Source organism: Benincasa hispida, chromosome 3, assembly GCF_009727055.1.
Source record: "Benincasa hispida cultivar B227 chromosome 3, ASM972705v1, whole genome shotgun sequence".
NCBI classification, from domain to species: domain Eukaryota; kingdom Viridiplantae; phylum Streptophyta; class Magnoliopsida; order Cucurbitales; family Cucurbitaceae; genus Benincasa; species Benincasa hispida.
In genome coordinates, this window is record NC_052351.1 from 5,826,727 (window position 1) to 5,847,942 (window position 21,216).

Consider the following 21,216-nt stretch of genomic DNA (forward strand, 5'->3'; position numbering starts at 1 on the left):
GAAAAAAACGAATCAAACTGTAGAAATGGATAAGATTGCTATAATCAATTGTTCCAATCATGTTCTTGCCTGATTGACTGGATGGGACGGAGTTATAGGGTTGAAAATGAAGGGTTACACTTGTAAGAAAATGTTAAGTCAGTTAATGATTTCTAGACCAAATCAATGGTAATAAAATATTATAGGAATAAGAGTTATTTTGATATAATGTTTGATTAAGATTGTCTCAATTCAGTGAAGGAGTAACTGTTCACCTCAAGGTGGCATTTATTCTGCCTCACTGAAGTATCATTACAAAATAAATAATGTTGGATTCATTATTAGTTTTTGCTAAACTGGTTGGATTAAAATAAAAAAATGATTTTTTGCACAAGTGTCTAATATAAGTAATTCTTTTTTGTATCAACATGTCTAGCTCAATCGTTACTTTTCTTGGCGTGGAAAAAATTAACTACTACAAAATCTACATTACTTGACACTTGCAGTTTTTAACTACTTGACGTTTCTTTGAAAAAAAGGTCAAGTAATGACTTTTTAGAAAAGAAAAGGTCGAGTAAAAGGGTTAAAAAAAGTGGAGATTGATGGAATATTTCGGATATTTTAATGCGATCTATTACTTGACACGTTTTTCGTTTCAAGTAATATAAGATCTTACTTGACACGTTTTTCGTGTCAAGTAAAATATAAAAATAATATTTTTTTGATATTTATTTTTTTTCTTCCCTCCCCCATTTTCATTTTCTTCTCAAATTTGGTTTCCCTCCTACCAAAATTATTATTTTAAAGTTACATGCCCTAGACCAAAATTATTATTTTCAAATTGGAAGGGGAATTGTTGCTTTTGAAGATTTGGGGGGAAAGGAATTTAATAGAATGAAATGAAAAAGGAAATAATAATAATAAAATAAAATAAAGTAAATATGTTATTATATTATATTATATTTTTTTCCTTTTCCTTTTCTTTTTNATAATAAAATAAAATAAAGTAAATATGTTATTATATTATATTATATTTTTTTCCTTTTCCTTTTCTTTTTTCCCTTTTTTTTTCTTATTTCTTTTTATTTCCCTTTCCCTCTCTCAGTTAACCCTCATGTCATCGAGACGTCCCCCCAAATCTTCATCTTCTTCGTCCGCCGCCCAACCCCTTCACGCTGCTCACTGCCCTTCGCTGCTGCCGCTGATCGTCAAACCCGCGTCATCAGTTTCATCAACGACAGCTTTCATCACAGAAAGGGACGCCCTAGTTCCATCGTCGCAAGTTTCTTCGTCGCATCCCTCCAGCGCTCGCACCCGATGATCGTCTGATGCCTTCTTCACCGGTCAAATCAGCGCCGTAGGTATGTCCGTCGAGCTGCCTTCAGTCAGTTCCACCACCAAGTCCGTTCACGCCAATTTTCGTTATTCGTCTCAGACCCGCTAGATCCGACATCCAGCCATCGTTCTGCTTGGTTTTTCCAGTCGCCGCCATCGTGAACTCCACGATCGGTGGGGGATCTAGTGGGTAAAGAGATTCATGAATTTTTTTTTGGTTAATTTTGGTTACCCACTTGATTTTGGTTTGAATTTTAATTTACCCATTATGGTTGGATGCTAGATTTGGAGGTTTGATGGTCTTGAGATACTGTCCAGCAGTTCGAAGGTTGTTTTGGTGTGTCATAAGTCATTTTCCAGCAGATTTGAAGTTGTTTCGCAGGATTTTAGTGAGTACAAGGTTTTGAAACCCTTTTTAGTTGATTGTTATTGCTAGAAATTAGTTATTTGAGCTTTAATTGTGGCTTATGTGACCTCAGTTTAGTGTGTCATAAGTCTCTTACCATCAGCTTTGAAGTCAATGTGACCTCAGTTTCTCTGGTATCAACCACACTGGCGAACATATTCTAGGTAGCTTGTTTAAGCAACTTGTTGACTTTCATAGTTGAAATTACTTTAGGCAAGACCACGGTCCTGACCCCTTTAAATTTAAAGCTAGCTTCCGTAGGAGGGTTGAAAATCACCTCCTTATAGGAATACTCTATATTGGCATAGTTAGTAGCCAATCAATTCATGCCTAATATAACGTCAAAATCACGCATGTCTAAGACTATTAAAGTTGCATTAAGTGTATGTTTGGCTATCTCAAACTGATATGCTTTTATCTTTTCATTTGCTGACATAATTTCTTTAGATGGAGTACAAACTGATAAAACACAATGCAAAGTTTCTAATTCTAACATAGGATAATACATAAATACTGATGATATAAATGAATGAGATGAGCTAGAATTAAACAACACGAATTTATAGTGTCCCAAGATTGGTGGAGCATACCTATCACCATAGTGCTTGACTTTTCGATCTTTTGCCGAGTGACTAAATAAACCTGACCTAGCTATTGCTGACGACTCGAATCCTCCTAATCCACACTAGAAGATTACCCTTACTTCCCGAGGAGCTTCTTTTAGGACATTTATTAGCCATGTGTCCTCCTGTTTACAATGGAGCACACTTCACTACAAGCCAAATAGTGTCCCAATTCACCTCTCACAAGAACTACACACTGGTCGGTCTTTCACAACCATTCCTAACTCGGAAGCCTGCTACTTGAGGTGTCGAAATGATTTTTCTGAATATTGGCTCTTCTGCGATGGCTCTAGAGCTCTTTGTTTTACCTTCCTCTTTTGACTCAAGGAAGGACCCACCTCAAATGACTTTTAAGCATTCACCCTCTCACTAGAAGTCCATCTCAACTGCCAAATGAAGTGTCTTTGCATGTATGTGTTGAGGTTGATGCCCTAAAGTCTCGTGTCCTGTAGTTTGTAAATAGTTTGTACGAATGTATGTGGTGACATATAAGTGGATCATTTCTTAATTGATAACCAAAATGGTCTATAACATATGGATATAGAAGGGAAACCTTATCTTGGTAATGCTACGGATACGGCCTGCTTACAAGTATTGTGGCTTTTTCACAGATAGTCTGATCTTGATCATTCGTGTAGGGGACATGCGAGCGGGGCCGTACTACACAAAGAGTTTGTATAAGTCCTGATCACAAAGTGTTAACGTCTCGTTATATAACCCCATTCATGACAGAGACTTCACTTCACTCGGATGACCATGGGTAACATGACCTCAATCCTGAGTAAGTTGGGAACTCTTGCCATTGAGGGCGGTTCTTTGATTTGCTTGGGTGCGAGTGGCCAGAGCGCCAACTCAAACCTACTACTTTGGGAATTTGTCTGATTCGGGAGTTGGGAACTCAGCTACACAAGATGAAGTTCACTCATTCTCTGAAGCAGGGGTAAGTAGATAGATTGCTCCTTAAGGGTTGATCCCAGGACTTGAATGATGTGGTGCCACACACCTTCTCATGGCCCGAGAGATGTTCACACATAGTAGGACTGTGTTGTATTGTTCATTAGAGGGATCGGTGGTACTTAAGGAGTAAGATGTAACTACAGGCGCAAAATGGTAAATTGGGCCAGCTGTACTTACGGGCATCTGTGAAGGGTCATCGTACTAATGATTAGTTATATTCGATGAACATAGAAATATATCTATAGTAAGAAGAGTTCAACTGTCAGTCTTTAGTAGAATGTCTGGTAGTTAACGGATGGTGAATATCGTGACTAAAGAGTTTAGTCAGTTATTCACGTATCGTTGGAGTTTTAGCCATAGGTCCGTAAGGTTCCCTTGGTAGCTTGGATACAAATTGAGAATAAGTTTTTGGGTCAGTTTAAAATGTTCAAATTGATAAGAGGGAGTACGATTATATATGATATAATTGAATTAGTTAATTATATGTGATATAATTGACTTTATGAATGAGATATATTAATTTAGAGGAAATTGGATATAAATATAATTTATATCTAGTGGAGAAAAAAATACTATGGTTAATATAAGATATTAAACCATAAGTTATGAATATAATGTGACTATATTTATAATTTATTAAGTGGACAGTTATAGGATAATTGATCGATGTCTCTTCTATTTTCTTATTGATGAGTAAGATAAAGAATCATTTGAGATGCTTAAATAGCTCACGGTGTGTTGCGATTCTTAAGATTCATCGCTTAGTAAATCATAGCCTATACGATAATATTGTTTACTGAACGATCACTTAAACCCGTGCGCGCTACTTACTAAACGATCGCTTATCTTTTACTAAACGGTCGTTCAACGCTCTTGTTTTACTAAACGGTCGTATCACTAAGTTTTTCCTTCACGATTGTATACTTCACCTAAATGATCAAGCACCTTCTGATCCTTTAGACATTTCATATATCGGAATATCGTCTCGATTGTTGATAGCCATAACTAAGCATTAGTAGAGTTCTTCGGTGACTCTTGAAAGTGTGTGGGTTGTACAAAAATCCTAAAGGTGTTTGACCTCCACTGAAAAGTATACATATTTTGGTTCTGGTTCTAGCTCTGGGCCTAAACTTGCGACGTTGGGGTTTGTGGGGGTGGTACTTACCAGGACTGGACAAACTAGGCCATTCGCTCGTTTATCATATCCTTCACCTTATTTAGGATTGTTGTCGTGACCGCTTCCCCTATTGCTGCTACCAAATTAGTATACTCAGTTAGCATAACTAGGGGAATCGATGTCAACGATGGCATAGTCATTTTCTGCGTTCGACTTCATGTTTGAGTTTTCTGCGACCCTAACCCAGAAGGGTCACTAAGAGGCAGGGGATCCTCTAGTGGAGGAGGGTTATGAACTTGTGGGTCTTGCACTCCCAACGCAGAAGGGTCCCAGACTAGTGGATCTTAAACTTGTGATCAAACTATGGGTTTCAACCTTGGGGAAAATTTATTTCGCGGCCCCCCCCCCCCCCCCACCCCCCCCCCCCCCCCCCCCCCCCCCCCCCCCCCCCCCCCCCCCCCCCCCCCCCCCCCCCCCCCCCCCCTAGCAATCCTATGACTGCCTCTTCCTCTAACTTGTACCATTTCCTAACAATCATATGTAGCCGACCTTTAACAAACTCTTCATCAAGAAAACATGTCAATTACGATTGTAAATTCATCATAATCTTCTGCATATTATCTTAGAGACTTTTCTTAAGGGACATACTTGGCGATGACGAGGAATCCGTTATTTGCCAAATGGGACAATCTAGATATATATAGTAAGTCAATCTACAGAACCAAAAACTTGGGCTCTGATAGCAACTGTAACGACTTGGATCCCTAGGACTTATACTAAGCCATTACTACATGCATGCATACATCTCAAAATGACCATTTTTATAGATGGACTAAAACCACATTCTTTTTATAAAATGAATAACTTTTATTAAATCTAAATAACTGAAAATCTTTGATCATGGTACCCCTAAAAATAAAACAACATTGGAAAAAAAAAATAACTAAAACATCTAACAATACAAGAACTAATAGTTTTTTTAAATCTATCGGCAAAACTGAGATTTAAAACATGAAAACATGGAAATGTGAGCGGAAGCATCTGTCTAGTCCCAGTGACACAACCACTGATTTCTCCTGTCATCCATCGATATGTCCTTACGCTTATCTGAAAAACATAACATAATAAAAATGAGTATAAAATACTCTGTAAGTAACCTTACTACTGAGGTCAGGCAATGCATACATATCTGCAAATGAATGCATACTGGTGGGACAAGCATATTGTAAATCATCAAAGAAACATGAGATTATGAACAATTGAAAACATGAAAACGGGATGGGCATCTAGTGAAAATTAAACCCATCCTTGTTGGTGTTGACAATCAACATACGAAAATAATTAGGATCTTAAGCACTCTAATTCCATTAATTTTAGAAATTAAGCATGCAAGGTCAGAAAAATAGAAATAGGGTTTCAAGTTTTACTTTAAAGAATGCCTTTAAATCAGCAACTCCTCAGCACAAGTTTCTTCTTCAATAGCTTGTAGACCACCACTCGATCTTCTTTACCATTCTCTTGGCCTAGATTAGATTATGGGATCCAAAATGATAAATAATTTAAGGAATTTTGGAGATGTTTTCTAGTTTTGGTATCAAAGAGTTGAAGAACACTTCATCAAAATTTTCAAAATTTCATCAATGCATGAATGAATTACTCAACTGATTGAATTTCATTTATTAAAAATTATCATGCAAACATATTGTTCATCAACTTGACAACAAAACACACCCAATTTGAATAGATAATAAGGTGGTTTATTGAGTGGGAAAAAAGTGGAAATTTTCCACCAATTTTATTCCATCCATCTTAACTGATTTTTCTTTAAAAATCAATTTAATTTGAAAATCTAAATTTCAAATTTTAAAATGAATTTTAATTTTACAAAATATTAATTCAATCATTAATATTTAAATAAAATACATTAATTTTAGTTAAAATTAATTCTTAATAATTAATTAATTAAATTAATTTAATATAAAATATTAAATTAATAAAACACAAATTCCAAACATGAATCCCTATTCATGTAATTAATATTTAAATCATATTAAAATATTCTCCAACTCTCCAATTTCGTTTAATTCCATTACTAAACGTTTAACTATCACTTATAATTGATAATTCCCTTAAATCGAATTTGAACGTTTTAGACTCTTTCATCACGCTATTCTAAGATTTAATATGTTTGTGAGCTAGTAGTGGACCTAATGGACCTATATATCATGAGCTCTAAAGATCTGAGATTAATTTGCTAAACTCTTCTGACCGAATTAATCAATATTCATTAACTATCAGGTCACTCCACTAAAGTATATTTTATATATATATATACTTTAATTCCTAAATCGTTCACTGAACTAGTGTTTATCTCACAGGTCACTCCGACTATTCAACATTGTAGTATGGTGACTGTTTGATTGGTCTTTGTATGAGCGTGAAACCTAAACAATTTTTTTGCCGCATTACAAGGTTAGTTCACATTCATTTCATTATCAATAAACTTGAAACTTTGGAATACTGTTTTTTCAATTTCAATAACTCCAGACTGTTATTGATGATATATCCACCAAACTCATCAGCTCTTGGTGTACTTTGGCATTTAGGTAATTTTTCTTTTCTGTATTTTTCTTAAATCTTTTCTAATACAGTTTTAAGTTAGAAATGGGAAGGACTACTTCTGCAGTTTTCATTTGTAACATATTGAGTTATACTGCATTTGTTTTTGCCTTTTATTTGGGTTTTTTGTTTACATTTATAGCCTCACAAATCTCTTTGATGATCTCTACTTTTCTTGCCTTGGAACTCTCTCATGGTTTGAATTTTTCATTTTACATTTTCTACCATCTCTGTACTTCATTTCTCGATTCATTGATTGCTATGGTATAGATGACATTAACGAAATGGATCATTATTCTTATTCTACATGTTATTAGCCAAATTGAGTCCTTGAAAATAATATGACAACATCCACATGTTAGCAATCCAAGTTCATAATATATATATATATATATATAACAAACAGCAAAAGAAAAGTTCCCTTTTCTCCCGTCTGCTCTCTATTAGTTGTTGATTTCTATTACATGTAACCATTTAATTATGCTTTCAACTTAATTCAACACATTTTTTTCTTTTATTTATTGCAATTTGGCCCTCCGTGGCTTGATTTGTCTTCTGGGTAAGCTCAATACGAGGTTGTGAATTAAATTCACTCCCTTATTATTTTGTATTTTGATTCAGCAAGCAAAGTACCCAATTGCATTTCCCCAACTTTTATTACTAATTTTATCTTCTCTACTTTAATAATGCAAACCTTTTTCCTTCTATAATTTATGCCTCGAGCTGGAGGTCTATGTTTAATCATACCATATATTTTCAATGTTTGATTTAGCAAATTAGAATGATTTGATAGTTTAAATGATATCATGTACTTTTAATCTAGTATGTTATTTGAGAATAATTGCAAAATATTGGTTGTGCTAAACATGTAGATGGTATTGCTGCTTTTAAATCAGCTCATGATTCTGGGTTGCTTTTCATATATGGTTTTTAATTAAATTGATGCTCTAATGACATGTTTGGAAGTGATTTTGTTTTGTCATGTTTATATTTATGGTTTCACTATTCAATCTAGCGACTTATCTTCTTATGTTGGACATTGGCGTGTATAATAACACAATTTATGTGTATTTAGCACAAAAGTTTTTTGTGTTGGAGTGTTAGGACTCTTTTGCAGTTTTGGATTCCTTCGAACACTTTTAAGCTAGGATTCAAGTCATCTTTTATAAGTTTTATATGTTAAAACTTTGTTTAGATCAATCAATTAAGACATTGTCTATTAATTTATAAACCTGGGAAAATCTCTATTTGTACTTTAAAACTAATTAGGAGTCTTCAAGTTAATTTTTAAGGTGACGTGAAGGTAAGAGTATATGCCCTTACCATTATTGTATTAGTTTGAAACTAAGACATTTTTATTGTTCAATTTAGAAATGGATTTTGGAGAAGTTTTTTTTCTAATCTTTACAAGTTTTATTGCTTTCATGGTTGAAATATTTATTGTTTTCTATAGGGTTTGTCTCTAGGTTCTTGATAGTGTCTTTTTTTATTTAATAAAAAAATCATGCCTTTTAAAAGTTTATACAGTCGATGACTTTTCACCATATCAATTTGCCTTGACATACGTTAACGATGACATATGATAATCATGTTTATTCTACATGACTTTGCCAATGTAGGGTCAACCGAGAGGCCAACAAGTTATGTGTTAGTACATAATAAGCCAAACAAAATTGAGTTTGGATCAAATTTAATATTTATAATCTATAGACTTCACTTCTTAGAGGTAAAGAATTTTTGGACTTGCACCATGTTTTTTTTTTTTTTTTTTTTGTCTATATCTTAGTTTTTCTAGTCTATGTGATATTTAATTCTTTTCAATCTATTCTTGAAAACTTCGGCCACATTTGATAAATGAGTTTGAGGTGAATTTGATGATTATAAATATATATTCTTTTTGTAGGAGTCAAACATACGATATTGATTAGATAGTTAGATGTGAAGACGACAAGATGCATCATGTTTGAAAAATGAAGATTAAAGGATATATGTTTATCTTAAGAAAACTAGAAAGCTAAGGTTACTTTGCTTTTTTTCATTTCCTATAATGTAATTTGAAAACCATGATGATCCCATAAAAAATATGCATTTATTTATGTCTATTGAAATACTCTTATAATTGATGAAATAGCACATTATGAGTGATGTATACATTTAGACTCTTGAAAATTTATTTTAATATAAATCCACTTGATTGTCTTAAATGTTTATAAAATTGAAGTTAATTTTACGTTTACATTTGTGGCAATTTGTTACTCATATAACATGTTATATAAATGTGATATGCACTTGATTACAATTGACTATCACAACGAGATTAAAGATGTTATATGTTTTCATAGCATCTTTTACTACTAAGAAATTGCTATTAGAAGTTAATTATAACATTTTTTTAATGCTATTAAAAGTAAATCATAGTATTTTTATAATACTACAAAATCTTTTCATAACATTAAAATGATGCAACCGAAAGTGAAATTTTTATAGCGTTTATAGCATTGAAAAAAAGCTATAAAAAATCAGGGACTTTCAATAATATCAGCTACAGCATACCTAAAAATGAAAATTTTTTATAGCGTTTTTTAATCGATATAAAAGATCTTCTATAACTTTTTGCTAAGGCTATAAAAAGTTTTTATAACATTAAATTCACGCTATCGAAAATTGATTTTTTATAGCGTTATAAAATGCTATGGAAAGTTAAGGATTTTTAATAACATGGGCTACGACAATTTGAAGCTTTACCTTGTGGCCTTTCCTAAAGCACAGTGTTCACAAAAGGTTAGATTTTCTTTAGAGATCTTTAGGTAGAATCCCTTGTTTAGATAGGACTTCTAGGCCTTAATCTCTAGTGCCAAACATCAGCCTCTGTGATCTCATTTGTGGTGGCAACATATGTCTCTGTCATTATTTCAACTCATTTGACCACAAATAAGTCATTTGTGGTGGCAACACATGTCTCTGTCATCATTTCAACTCATTTGACCACAAATGAGTCATTTATCTTCTTTTTCTTGAGTTGTCACTGAGGCTGGGAGAGTTGATGGGGCTGGGAGAGTTGATGGGTCAAGAGAGCTCTGTGAGCCTTTTGTTGACTGAGAATTGTTTTGATTTTGACCTTTCATACGCCAAAATCTCCTTTGTCGTCGAACTTCTCTACTTTGAATCTTGCTACTACATCTTGGAGTGAAAAACTTGAATCTTGAATCTTCAAGAACTGCAATCTTGATATTCTGTATTATGGAAGCACAAATGATGAAATGCTGGCCCTTTTTGCTGATCCAAATCGTGATCCACCAAGTTGTTTTGCCCCAAATTAAATTGGTTGGTAGAAAACTTGGTCCTCCTTGCTCCACATCTTCCTGCGTGGAATGATCTGCCTGATGGAAGGAAAACTTTCTGTTTTCGATGGGAATTTTTCAGAACAATTAATTTCTTTTTCTCTTTCGTTCTCTCTATCGTTTTGCAGAAATCTTTTGCTAACATTTTCTTTCTTTCTGGTTCGAGGGATTGTCGAGAGTATGAAGAAGAAGAACATGCAATGTTGTAAAGAGAAAGAAGAGGAAGAGATCTACAAGATGATATACGTGGTTCGGTAAAATAGTGTCCGTAGGAAGGAGAAGAGTTTTATTCAAGAGCTAAGTTACATTTTTTTTACAGATCTTGTAGCTTTTTTGTAAGCTTCTATAAATTATTTCTACAAACTATAAATGATGCATATTTATACATCTTGTCTAGTTACAAAAACAAACGATAAAAAAAGGCTGTTGAATATTCGGTTGAATGTTTGAGCTTATCTTACTTCACTATTCAAGATAAACCTCAACCCTCGTAAGAATACCCAGATCTTACCTAAAATCAAAAGATCGATGATAGCATAGTGCGGAAGGGGTGGCAGAAACGAGACCCACGTCAGCGGCGGCTGACAATAATGCTTGGGCAGCGACGAGCGGCTGGAATCCGAGAGGGTAAGCGGTGATTGGACGGCTTAGGCGTGCGGCGTCTGCGGACAAGGACCTGTGGCGCGATTGGGTGGAGGCTCGCCGACGAACGGATGAACCCACGAACGCTAACGGACGAACGACGACGAGCAACGGTCAGATCTTACAATCACTTGGCAGATCCAGCGATTGGCGACGGTGAAGATAGCGAGGAAGAAGATGAATTGTGAGGGTTTGTTATGCACGTAAAACGAGACACCTTTTTATAATATTTCTTTTTTTCCTTTTCCAAAATCCTAAATATATAAATTATTATTATTATAAAAAATAGATGTCCATTGTTTAATATCCTCAAAGTCATGTGTCAATTTTCATGTTATTCATGTGCCTTATAGTTTTTATGCTTAGTATTCATGTAAGACCACATTCTACTTACCATTTTGTTTATAAATAGTGACATTTGATGGATCTTAAAATCACATACATGAGTGAGAAATTCACTTCAAATTTCTACTAAATTTTTATATTATTAAATTTTCATAATTTTAGTTATTTTATTTTATTATTATATTATATTATATTATTTATTATTACATTTATATATTATTAATTATATTTTCTCTATATTCGTTGTGTTTCTCAATTTCACAACACGTTATCAGCACGAGCTCCTGTTGCTTTCATCGCTAAAGGTAAATCCTAAAGGTAGGTTGGTTTTTTTCCTTTTTATTATAATTAATAAATTAAATGTTATTTTGCATATTTAGTACATATTACATTTCTAATATAAATACAATATTTTGTGATAGTATTCCATGATAAACCTTACAAATTAGAATTTCAGCCCTTGACATTAATGACAATAATTATTTTTCATAGGTGTTCTGAAATTCACCTGGATGCTAAGAACATGGGAGAAACAATTAAAGAAGAAAAACCATCATAGAGTCATGACAAAGTAAAAACTATGATTTTTCTTTGTCATCATTTCCACGAGGGATTAAAAATGGAATATCTTATAATAAAAGATCATCAAATCTTGTGCAAAATTTGAAAGAAAGGTATGATCATAAAAAAAATAGTTATTCTTCTTAAAGCTTATTATGAGTGGATTCATTTAACGCTACAAGATTTTAAATCAATAAGTGATTACAATTTTGCATTATTTAAAACTAATTCAAAATTGTTGTTATGAGGAGATAAGATTACTGATGCTGATATGTTAAAGAAGACATTTTCTACATTTTGTGTCTCGAATATGCTCTTGCAACAGCAATATTGAGAGAAAGATTTAAACAATATTTTGAACTAATTTCACGTCTTCTCGTGGCCAAACAAAATAACGAGTTATTGATGAAGAACCACGAATCTCAACCAACTAGAGCAATACCATTCCTTGAAGTGAATGATGTGAATGTTAATAATCGTAGTCGAGGTCATGGTTATGGTCAAAGTCGTGAATCTGGTAGAGAAAGAAATAATTATTATTTTCGTGGTGATCGTTCTAATCATTCAATCAGGAAGAATGTGGTACAATTGCTTGAGTGAATATTTATTAAAAGAAAATATCAAAATAATCCAATATGTCCGTATATTTTTATAAAGAAATCACAATCAGGATTTGCTATTATAACTATATATGTTGATGACTTAAATATAATTGGAACTTTTGAAGAGGTTTCAAAGGCAATAGAATATCTTGAGAAACAATTTGAGATGAAAGTGCTGGGATTGGTATCCTAAATATCTCTTGTACTCTCGTAGTTTGTAAACTTTGTATAAACAAATTGTCATTATTAAAATAATTGTTATTTTATGAGCATACACTCAGTCCAACAAACAAAGATCCTAGGTTGTTTTTATTGGGATTGATGCCCTAAATCTCGTAAGGTCCTATAGTTTATAAACATTATTGAACAAACTCATTGTGTATTTAATAAAATATATGATATTTTAGTTGCATTAACAAACCAATAAACTAACATCCAAGGTTATCTTTGTAACTTAAACATGTATGTAAAAACATACGAGTGGATCATGTTTAAGTGATAACCTTAATAGTCTGTAGTAGATAGATAAGGCTGGTACCTTATCTTGGTGACATTACGAGTATGGCTCGCTTTGTAGGTGTTACAATTGTTGTAAAGTGTTACAAATGATCTGATCCTGATCATTCATGTATAAACATGTGAGCAGGGATATTCTATACAAAGGAGTTTGTATAAGACCGAACCACGAAATATTTAGTCTCATTATATAACGTTGTTCATAATAGAGACTTACATTTCACCAACATGATCATATGTAACATGACCTAAATTCTGAGTGAGTAGTGAACTGAGCTTATGAGGGCGGTTCTTTGATTTGTATGGGTGAGAGTGGCCAGATTGCCGACTCAACAAGCCTACCATTTTGCGGATTCGTTTGATTGGGGAGCTGGAAACACAACTACACAAGATGAAATTCACTCCTTCCCCAAGGCAGGGGTAAATAGATAAATTGCTCCCTTAAGGGCTGATTTTGGGTCTTAAACATGTGGCGCCATACCCTCTTGGCCTGAGAGGGGTTTAATCATAGTTGGACTATGATTTATTGTTCATTAGAGGATCGGTGGTACTATAAGGAGTTAGATGTAACTAAAGAGGCAAAATGGTAATTTGGCCTTGTTGTACTTACGAGCAATTTGTGAAGGGTCATCGTACTGTTGATTTGTTATATCCAATGGATATATAAATATCTCTGTAGTGCGAAAAGCGCAGCTATCAGTCTTTAGTGGAGTGTCCGACGAGTTAACGAATGTGAATAATTTAATTAAAAGTTTAATTAATTATTCATGTACCGTTGGAGCATCAAACTTCGTCTATGAGGTCCCCTTGGTAGCTCAATAGGATTAATTGAGAATCAATTTTTGATTAATTTGAATTGTTCAAATTAATAGAGGGATTTAATTAATAGAATATAATTAAGTTGTTTCATTTATAATGTATTTGATACATTATAGCTTAATGAGAGGAAATAAATATTTGAATGAGATTCAAATATAGTTTTTATGAATTGGATTCATAGTTATTAAATTTAATATAAATATGATTTATATTAAATGACATATAAGAGAGAAAAGAAACTATAGTTTATATTGTATGTTGATACAATATTAAAACTATAGGTTATATATTATATTTGATATAACGTATAATTTTATATATATATATATATATTATATATACTATATGATAAGTTAGTTATCATATTTATGTTTATATTAATTATTATTTTAATAATAAGGGAGGGAGTTACAACTCACTTTCCCTTCTTTTCTCTCCACCTGGTTATATTTGGCATATAGAAAAAAAAAAGGTTTTTTTGTTCTTTTTTGAAATATGATCATTTTGTGATACAGAGAGAAAACGACAGAAGGGTTATGTGAGTGTGAATTGAATTTTGTTGGTGAACATTTTCAATTCCTTATTCCTCTCCACAAAAGGTCCCTCAAATCCAAAGTAGTCAGAGCTCACCACTTATGGGTTCTCACCCTGAGAATATTGAGAAAACCTTCATGGTCGTGTTCAAGCTTGTTCAAGGTTTTTCTTGGAGAAAGTCTTCAAGTGGTTCGTGTTCTGTTTGAGGGAAATCTTGAAGAAAGGTCTTAAAATGTGAGGTTTCTAAAACCCTTTCATAAGCATGCTATAATTTATAATTAAATGCATATCTTGTTTCTTGTTTACTGTAAAATTTACATTCAACGAAAAATGAAATTTGGTTGATTCTCTTTCGCTTAAGATTATTTTCTCCTAGATTTCCTTCAATTTTATGTAATTTAAACATGAGCATGTTGTAATTTATAATGGTCTTAAAAGGTGAGGTTTCTAAAACCCTTTCATAAGCTTGTTGTAATTTATAATTAAATGCATATCTTGTTTCTTGTTTACTGTAAAATTTACATTCCATGAAAAATGAAATTTGGTTGATTCTCTTCAACTCAAGGTTCTCTTCTCCTAGATTTCCTTCAATTTTATGTAATTTAAACATGTACGTAGAGACATATAGGTGGATCATGTTTAAATGATAACCTAAATGGTTTGTAATAGATGGATAAAGTTGGGTATTTTATCTTGGTGACACTATGGTTACGACTCGCTTTGTAGATATTACAAGTATTGTAAAGTGCTACAAATGATTTGATCCTGATCATTCATGTGGAGACATGTGAGCGGGGGTATTCTATACAAAGAGTTTGTATAAGACCAGATCACGAAATGACTAGTCTCATTATATAACGTCATTAATAGTAGAGACTTACATTTGACTAGGATGACCATAGGTGACATAACCTGAATCCGTAGTGAGTTATGAACTTCTACCTATGAAGACAATCCTTTGATTTGCGTGGGTCAGAGTGTTCAAATTGCCGACTCAATATGCCTACAATTTTAAGGATCTTCTGATTGGGGAGTTGGGAACACAACTACACAAGATGAAATTCACTCATTTTATGTTGTCGGGGTAAGTAGATAAATTGCTCCCTTAAGGGCTAATTTTGGGGCTTGAACAATGTGGCCACACCCTGTCTTGACCCGAGAGGGATTTGGCCATAGTTGGACTATGACTTATTGTTCATTAGAGGGATTAGTGGTACATAAGGTATTAGATGTAACAATTAGGGTCAAAACAGTAATTTTAGCTCAGCTGTACTTATGAGCAATTTGTGAAGTGTCATCGCACTGTTGACTGATTATATTCAATGAACACGGAAATATATCTATAGTGTGAAGAATGCAGTTACGATCTTTAGTGGAATAATCGACAATTAATGGATGTTGGGTAATTTAGTTAAAAAATTTTAATTAATTATCCAAGAACCATTGAAGCTTCAATCTACAGGTCCATATGGTCTCTTCTGTAGCTCAACAGGAATTATTGAGAATTAATTTTGGATTAATTTGAATTGTTCAAATTAATTGAGGGAAATAATTATATATGATATAATTAATTAAATAAATTATATGTGATATAATTAATATAATGTATTCAATACATTATAACATAACGTTTATTTTGAGAGGGATTAAATATTTGAATACAATTCATATACTAATTATATGGATGAGATTCATATAATTAAATTTAGTATAAATGTGATTTATACTAAATACCATGAATGATTGAGAGAAATAAAAGCTATAGGTTATATTGTATTTTATGCAATATAAAAAAAATATAGGTTATGTGTTATATTTGATATAACATATAGTTAAATATACATATAATAAGTTAGTTATTATATATATATATATGTATTAAATTTAAATTAATTTTGAATTAAATTAATTGAGGGAGTTATGAAAATAAATAAGTCCCTTCCTATTTTTTCTCTTTATCAATCGTGTGGGCAAAAAGAATCGGAAAAAGTTTTGACGATGGCCTTCATTTTCTTCACGAGAAAAAAGAGCATAGGAGAGAGTGTCTCTCTGTGATTCACTGTAATCTCCCAAGAACACACAGAGAAGAAAAAAGTTTTATTCTTCCTCTCTAAAAAATCCTCTCTCTCTTATAAAAAAGATAGCAGAGCCTACACCTCATGCTAATTCTTATTCCCTAAGAAGAATACATGAGGTTCCCTAATGGTGGTGGTCGTTTGGATTGCTACAAGTTCTGTGGAGATCGAAGTATTTGTGACTCGATCAAGGAGGATTTCATGAGAACTTTTTGCTTCAAGGGTAAGTGTTATTTCTTCCCTAATTCCTTCTCCAAAGCATGATGTAAAGTTCTCTGTATAATATTTTTGTTATACAATTTTTATTTTGTAAAATTCGATCCCACCTCCATTACAGTCCCCACAATTTCCTTAAGAGAGATCTCAGAAAAACAAATTTTTGCTTTTGTTTCCAAATTGAACATTTAGCAAATGGAAAATTTATTCATCAATCAACTTATATTGGAAAAATTTTGAAAATATTTTATAGACAAAACACATCCATTAAATATTCCAATAGAAGTTCATTCATTGGATATAAAAAAAGATATATTTAGACCTCAAGACGATAATTAAAAACTTTTTGGTTCTGAAGTACTATATCTTAGTGTTGTTGGTGCACTTCTTTATCCTTGCTAATGATACAAGACCAAATATTGTATTTTTAATAAATTTATTAGCAAGATATAGTTCTTCTTCTACAAAAAGACATTGGAACAAAATTAAGCATATACTTTGTTATCTCCGATGAATAACCGATATGGGTTTGTTTTATTCAAGTCACTAGAAGAAATTCGGGCATTAAAGGGCCTTAATGTCGGTTGGCAACCAACATTAAAGATAGTGTTATTAAAGGCCTTCAATAACACCAATATTGCAGCCTTCAATGTCGGTTGCAACCGACATTAAAGGACTTGCAACCGACATTAAAGCCTATTTTTTTTAAAATTCTTAACCGACATTGAAGCCCGAATCTGTCCGTTTTTTTTTTAAATTCCGTTGCCAAATCCATTTTTTGGTCAAATAAGTTAAAAATGACATTATATGTCTCGTGTTGAGTCAGGAAATGTCTGTCATTATTTTATATTAAAGAGTATAAAAAAAAATTGCATGGCGAGCCCATCAATATTTGTCTTCCACCTATGAATTTATCCACAAACAAGAATCAATATTTTCAATCCATTACATATACTCATCAATATTTGTCTTCCACCTATGAATTTATCCACCAAAATTTGCAAAACAATACCAGAACAAGACTTTCATAGAATATAGCTTACACCAAAGCCATCATTTCTCTCATTCATAAATATCAATTAGTACTAATTCTATGAATAAACAAGAATCACAATATTAGAATCACAATACCATGAATACAGCTTCCAATACTAAACAGATCATGTCTTCCACCTATGAATTTATCCACAAACAAGAATCACAATACCAGAACCAGACTTTCATAGAATACTTACACCAAGCCATCATTTCTCTCATTCAAAAATATCAAGTAGTACTAATTCCATGAATATACAAGAATCACAATACCAGAGTCACAATACCAGAATCATAATACCATAAATACAGCTTCCAATAATAAACAGATCATGTCTTCCATCTATAAATTTATCCACAAACAAGAATCACAATACCAGAACCAGACTTTCATAGAATACTTACACCAAGCCATCATTTCTCTCATTCACAAATCTCAATTAGTACTAATTCCATGAATAAACAAGAATCATAATACCATAAATACAACTTCCAATAATAAACAGATCATGTCTTCCACCTATGAATTTATCCACAAACAAGAATCACAATACCAGAATTAGACTTTCATAGAATACTTACACCAAGCCATCATTCTCTCATTCACAAATATCAAGTAGTACTAATTCTATGAATAAACAAGAATCACAATACCATAAATACAGCTTCCAATAATAAATAGATCATGTCTTCCACCAATAAATTTATCCATAAACAAGAAGCTTCCAATAATAAACATATCATGTCTTCCACCTATAAATTTATCCATAAACAAGAATCACAATACCAGAACCAGACTTTCATAGAATACTTACACCAAGCCATCATTTCTCTCATTCCCAAATATCAATTAGTACTAATTCCATGAATAAACAAGAATCACAATACCATAAATACAGCTTCCAATAATAAACAGATCATGTATTCCAATTTATCCACAAACAAGAATCACAATACCAGAATCAGACTTTCATAGAATACTTACACCAAGCCATCATTTCTCTCATTCACAAATATCAATTAGTACTAATTCCATGAATAAACAAGAATCACAATATCATAATCACAATACCATGAATACAGCTTATAATAATAAACAGATCATGTCTTCCACCTATGAATTTATCCACAAACAAAAGCACAATACCAGAACCAGACTTTCATAGAATACTTACACCAAGCCATCATTTCTCTCATTCACAAATATCATGTTAGTACTAATTTCATTCACAAAGATCATGGTTAGATAAATTTACATTCATTCTAAGCTAGCATTTACATTCTATCGAGACAAAAAAACAAAGAATTACATCCTTACACCAATCGACCAACAAAACTTGTCCATTGGGTCCGAATTACGTCGATCTCTCCTTGCGTATATACATCTTTTGTATTGAACTACAAAAAGGGAAAAAAAATAAATTCAACATAAGTTTATGTCTATTTATTAAATTAAAGCTAGCACTATATAACAAATAAATAATTTACGTATGAGTCTAGTAATGGGAGTAGTAGGATTATGCACTATTTCATGTATATACTTTTGCACATAGTACCCGTATCCTACAAAATCTAATTGACGAGGGCACTTCATATAAAGAAGTTGAAAACAATTGTTAAATTGTTATAAAGAAGTCGAATGAACATAAATTGTTAAAAAATGAATACAAATTTACCTTTACAAGTTTCCATTTTGGAGAAGACTGATAGTGTTGGAGATCGTGCTTGGCTTGCCATGTTTTCAATCTACTAAATAGTTTAAAAACATTAGTTAAACATAAATACTTCAATTAAGAATTAAGAAATTTCAATTACACTTACATATTTATAACTCCATGAAAATCCTCTTGAACCTTGCTTCGAAGAGAAGCCAAAACATAAACACAATTTTCTTGTAGATTGATTACAATCAATATCCAATGATAACTATAATAAGCAACAATTTTGAAATATTAGTACGTGTATAATACAAATTAAAAATAACTTAAGAACTTGTATCTACTTACCCTGTGTTATATGGAATGAGGACTAATTGATCTAAATTAGCCAATTTTAGTTGATTGGCTAAATTTCTGGATCGGATATCTTGAGACTTCACGTGTGGCGATATTTTTGCTTGATCAATTATAAAAACTTCTTCGTAATATCACGACCATATTCATCCCAAAGATACCTAAACAAAGTAAAAGTTATTATTTATCAACATGAAACAAAGTACACATGAGTGAATCTAGATGAGTAATACTTACGCAATGTATGTCAAAATACACATGTAGCCTATTTCAACCATATTGCAATATTGGAGCAGATCATCGCGGCCTAAATAAATGAATTTGTCTCTTCCAAATATATGCTCGTCCAAAGAGATACGGATCATGTCTACATCATTCATGTTATGCATGGCATGTCCGTTCAATAATTTGATAGTACCATTAGCGTTAGTATATTTGGAGGATTGGCTGAAACTCTTAATTGGTGAATGATCCTACCATAACCAAAGTTACAAAAATTCAAAGTAAGAAAATAATAAATAAAAAAACTCATAAACTTAAAAGGAAACATACTTTTTTCTCGTCAACCATAACTACAAGTTCACGAGGCCATTTTACAAAGTTACCCATTGCTTGCTTTAAGAACTCTATTTTACCCTTCACAGGAATTGGTATAGGCAAATCTTCTCCAATGACAATGTCAATCAAAACTTTAACAGTTAAGCATGACACATCATCATTAAATGTTGTGGCTACTGCAACAATATTATCTACAGTTCCTATAGCCAAATGGCATGGTGTCCCTTAACAAATTTAAAAGAACGTATGTCATGCATGGTTAAGCACATACAATATGATTAAAATTTAAAAGTCACAATAAATAAATTACCTCCAAATATTCTTTAGAAATCTTCTCAGTATCTTCTCAGTATCTTCTTCTTTAGACATCTTCTCAACATCTTCTTTAGATGCACTTAGTGCAATACTTCCAATAGATGATTTGGACTGATGAGATTGTTTGCTATGAGTTCTTTCCCTTGACATTTTACCATGTCGAACATTTTTTTGAATAGAGCCTCCTTCAATTTCTTGGCTCATAGAGGACTTTGGTTTTACTAATTTGAGATATGGAGAAATGGGAAACAAAATCACCCATTCCTCTAACACGTCCCCAATATTCTTCCGTACCCAATGCTTCGGTGAGAACATCTTCACCTTCATGAACTTCAGCCAATTTATCCTGTAAAACATATTACAATTTTTATACAATATCTATATCATCTTAAACTTATATATATGTCATCTTAAATTTTACATAATATATACTTACAATCCGATTGGCACATTCTCGAGTAACTTCATCAAAGTATTCATTATTCTTTCCTTTTCTTGCTTCTTTCCATAAAGTCGCCCAATAATAGGTTCTACATGAACATACATATTTAATTAGCATAAACATATTAGAATAAAATATTTAATTTAAGTCAAATAACTCACTTATTC

General features: G+C 32.5%; 1 long non-coding RNA gene across 6 annotated transcripts; it reads left to right on the forward strand.

The window, feature by feature from the left end:
* Positions 1–1,036: 1,036 nt before the first annotated feature.
* Positions 1,037–10,787, forward strand: LOC120072996. 6 transcript variants are annotated; one of them, XR_005480663.1, is made up of 4 exons: positions 1,037–1,504; positions 1,598–1,714; positions 1,794–1,884; positions 6,796–10,787. It is a non-coding gene; the product is annotated as an uncharacterized LOC120072996 (long non-coding RNA). The 6 variants fall into 6 exon arrangements; XR_005480659.1 differs by lacking the exon at positions 1,794–1,884 and having other exon boundaries at positions 1,598–1,703; positions 6,796–8,762; positions 8,940–10,787; XR_005480660.1 differs by having other exon boundaries at positions 1,038–1,504; positions 1,598–1,703.
* The last annotated feature ends 10,429 nt before the right edge of the window (positions 10,788–21,216 follow it).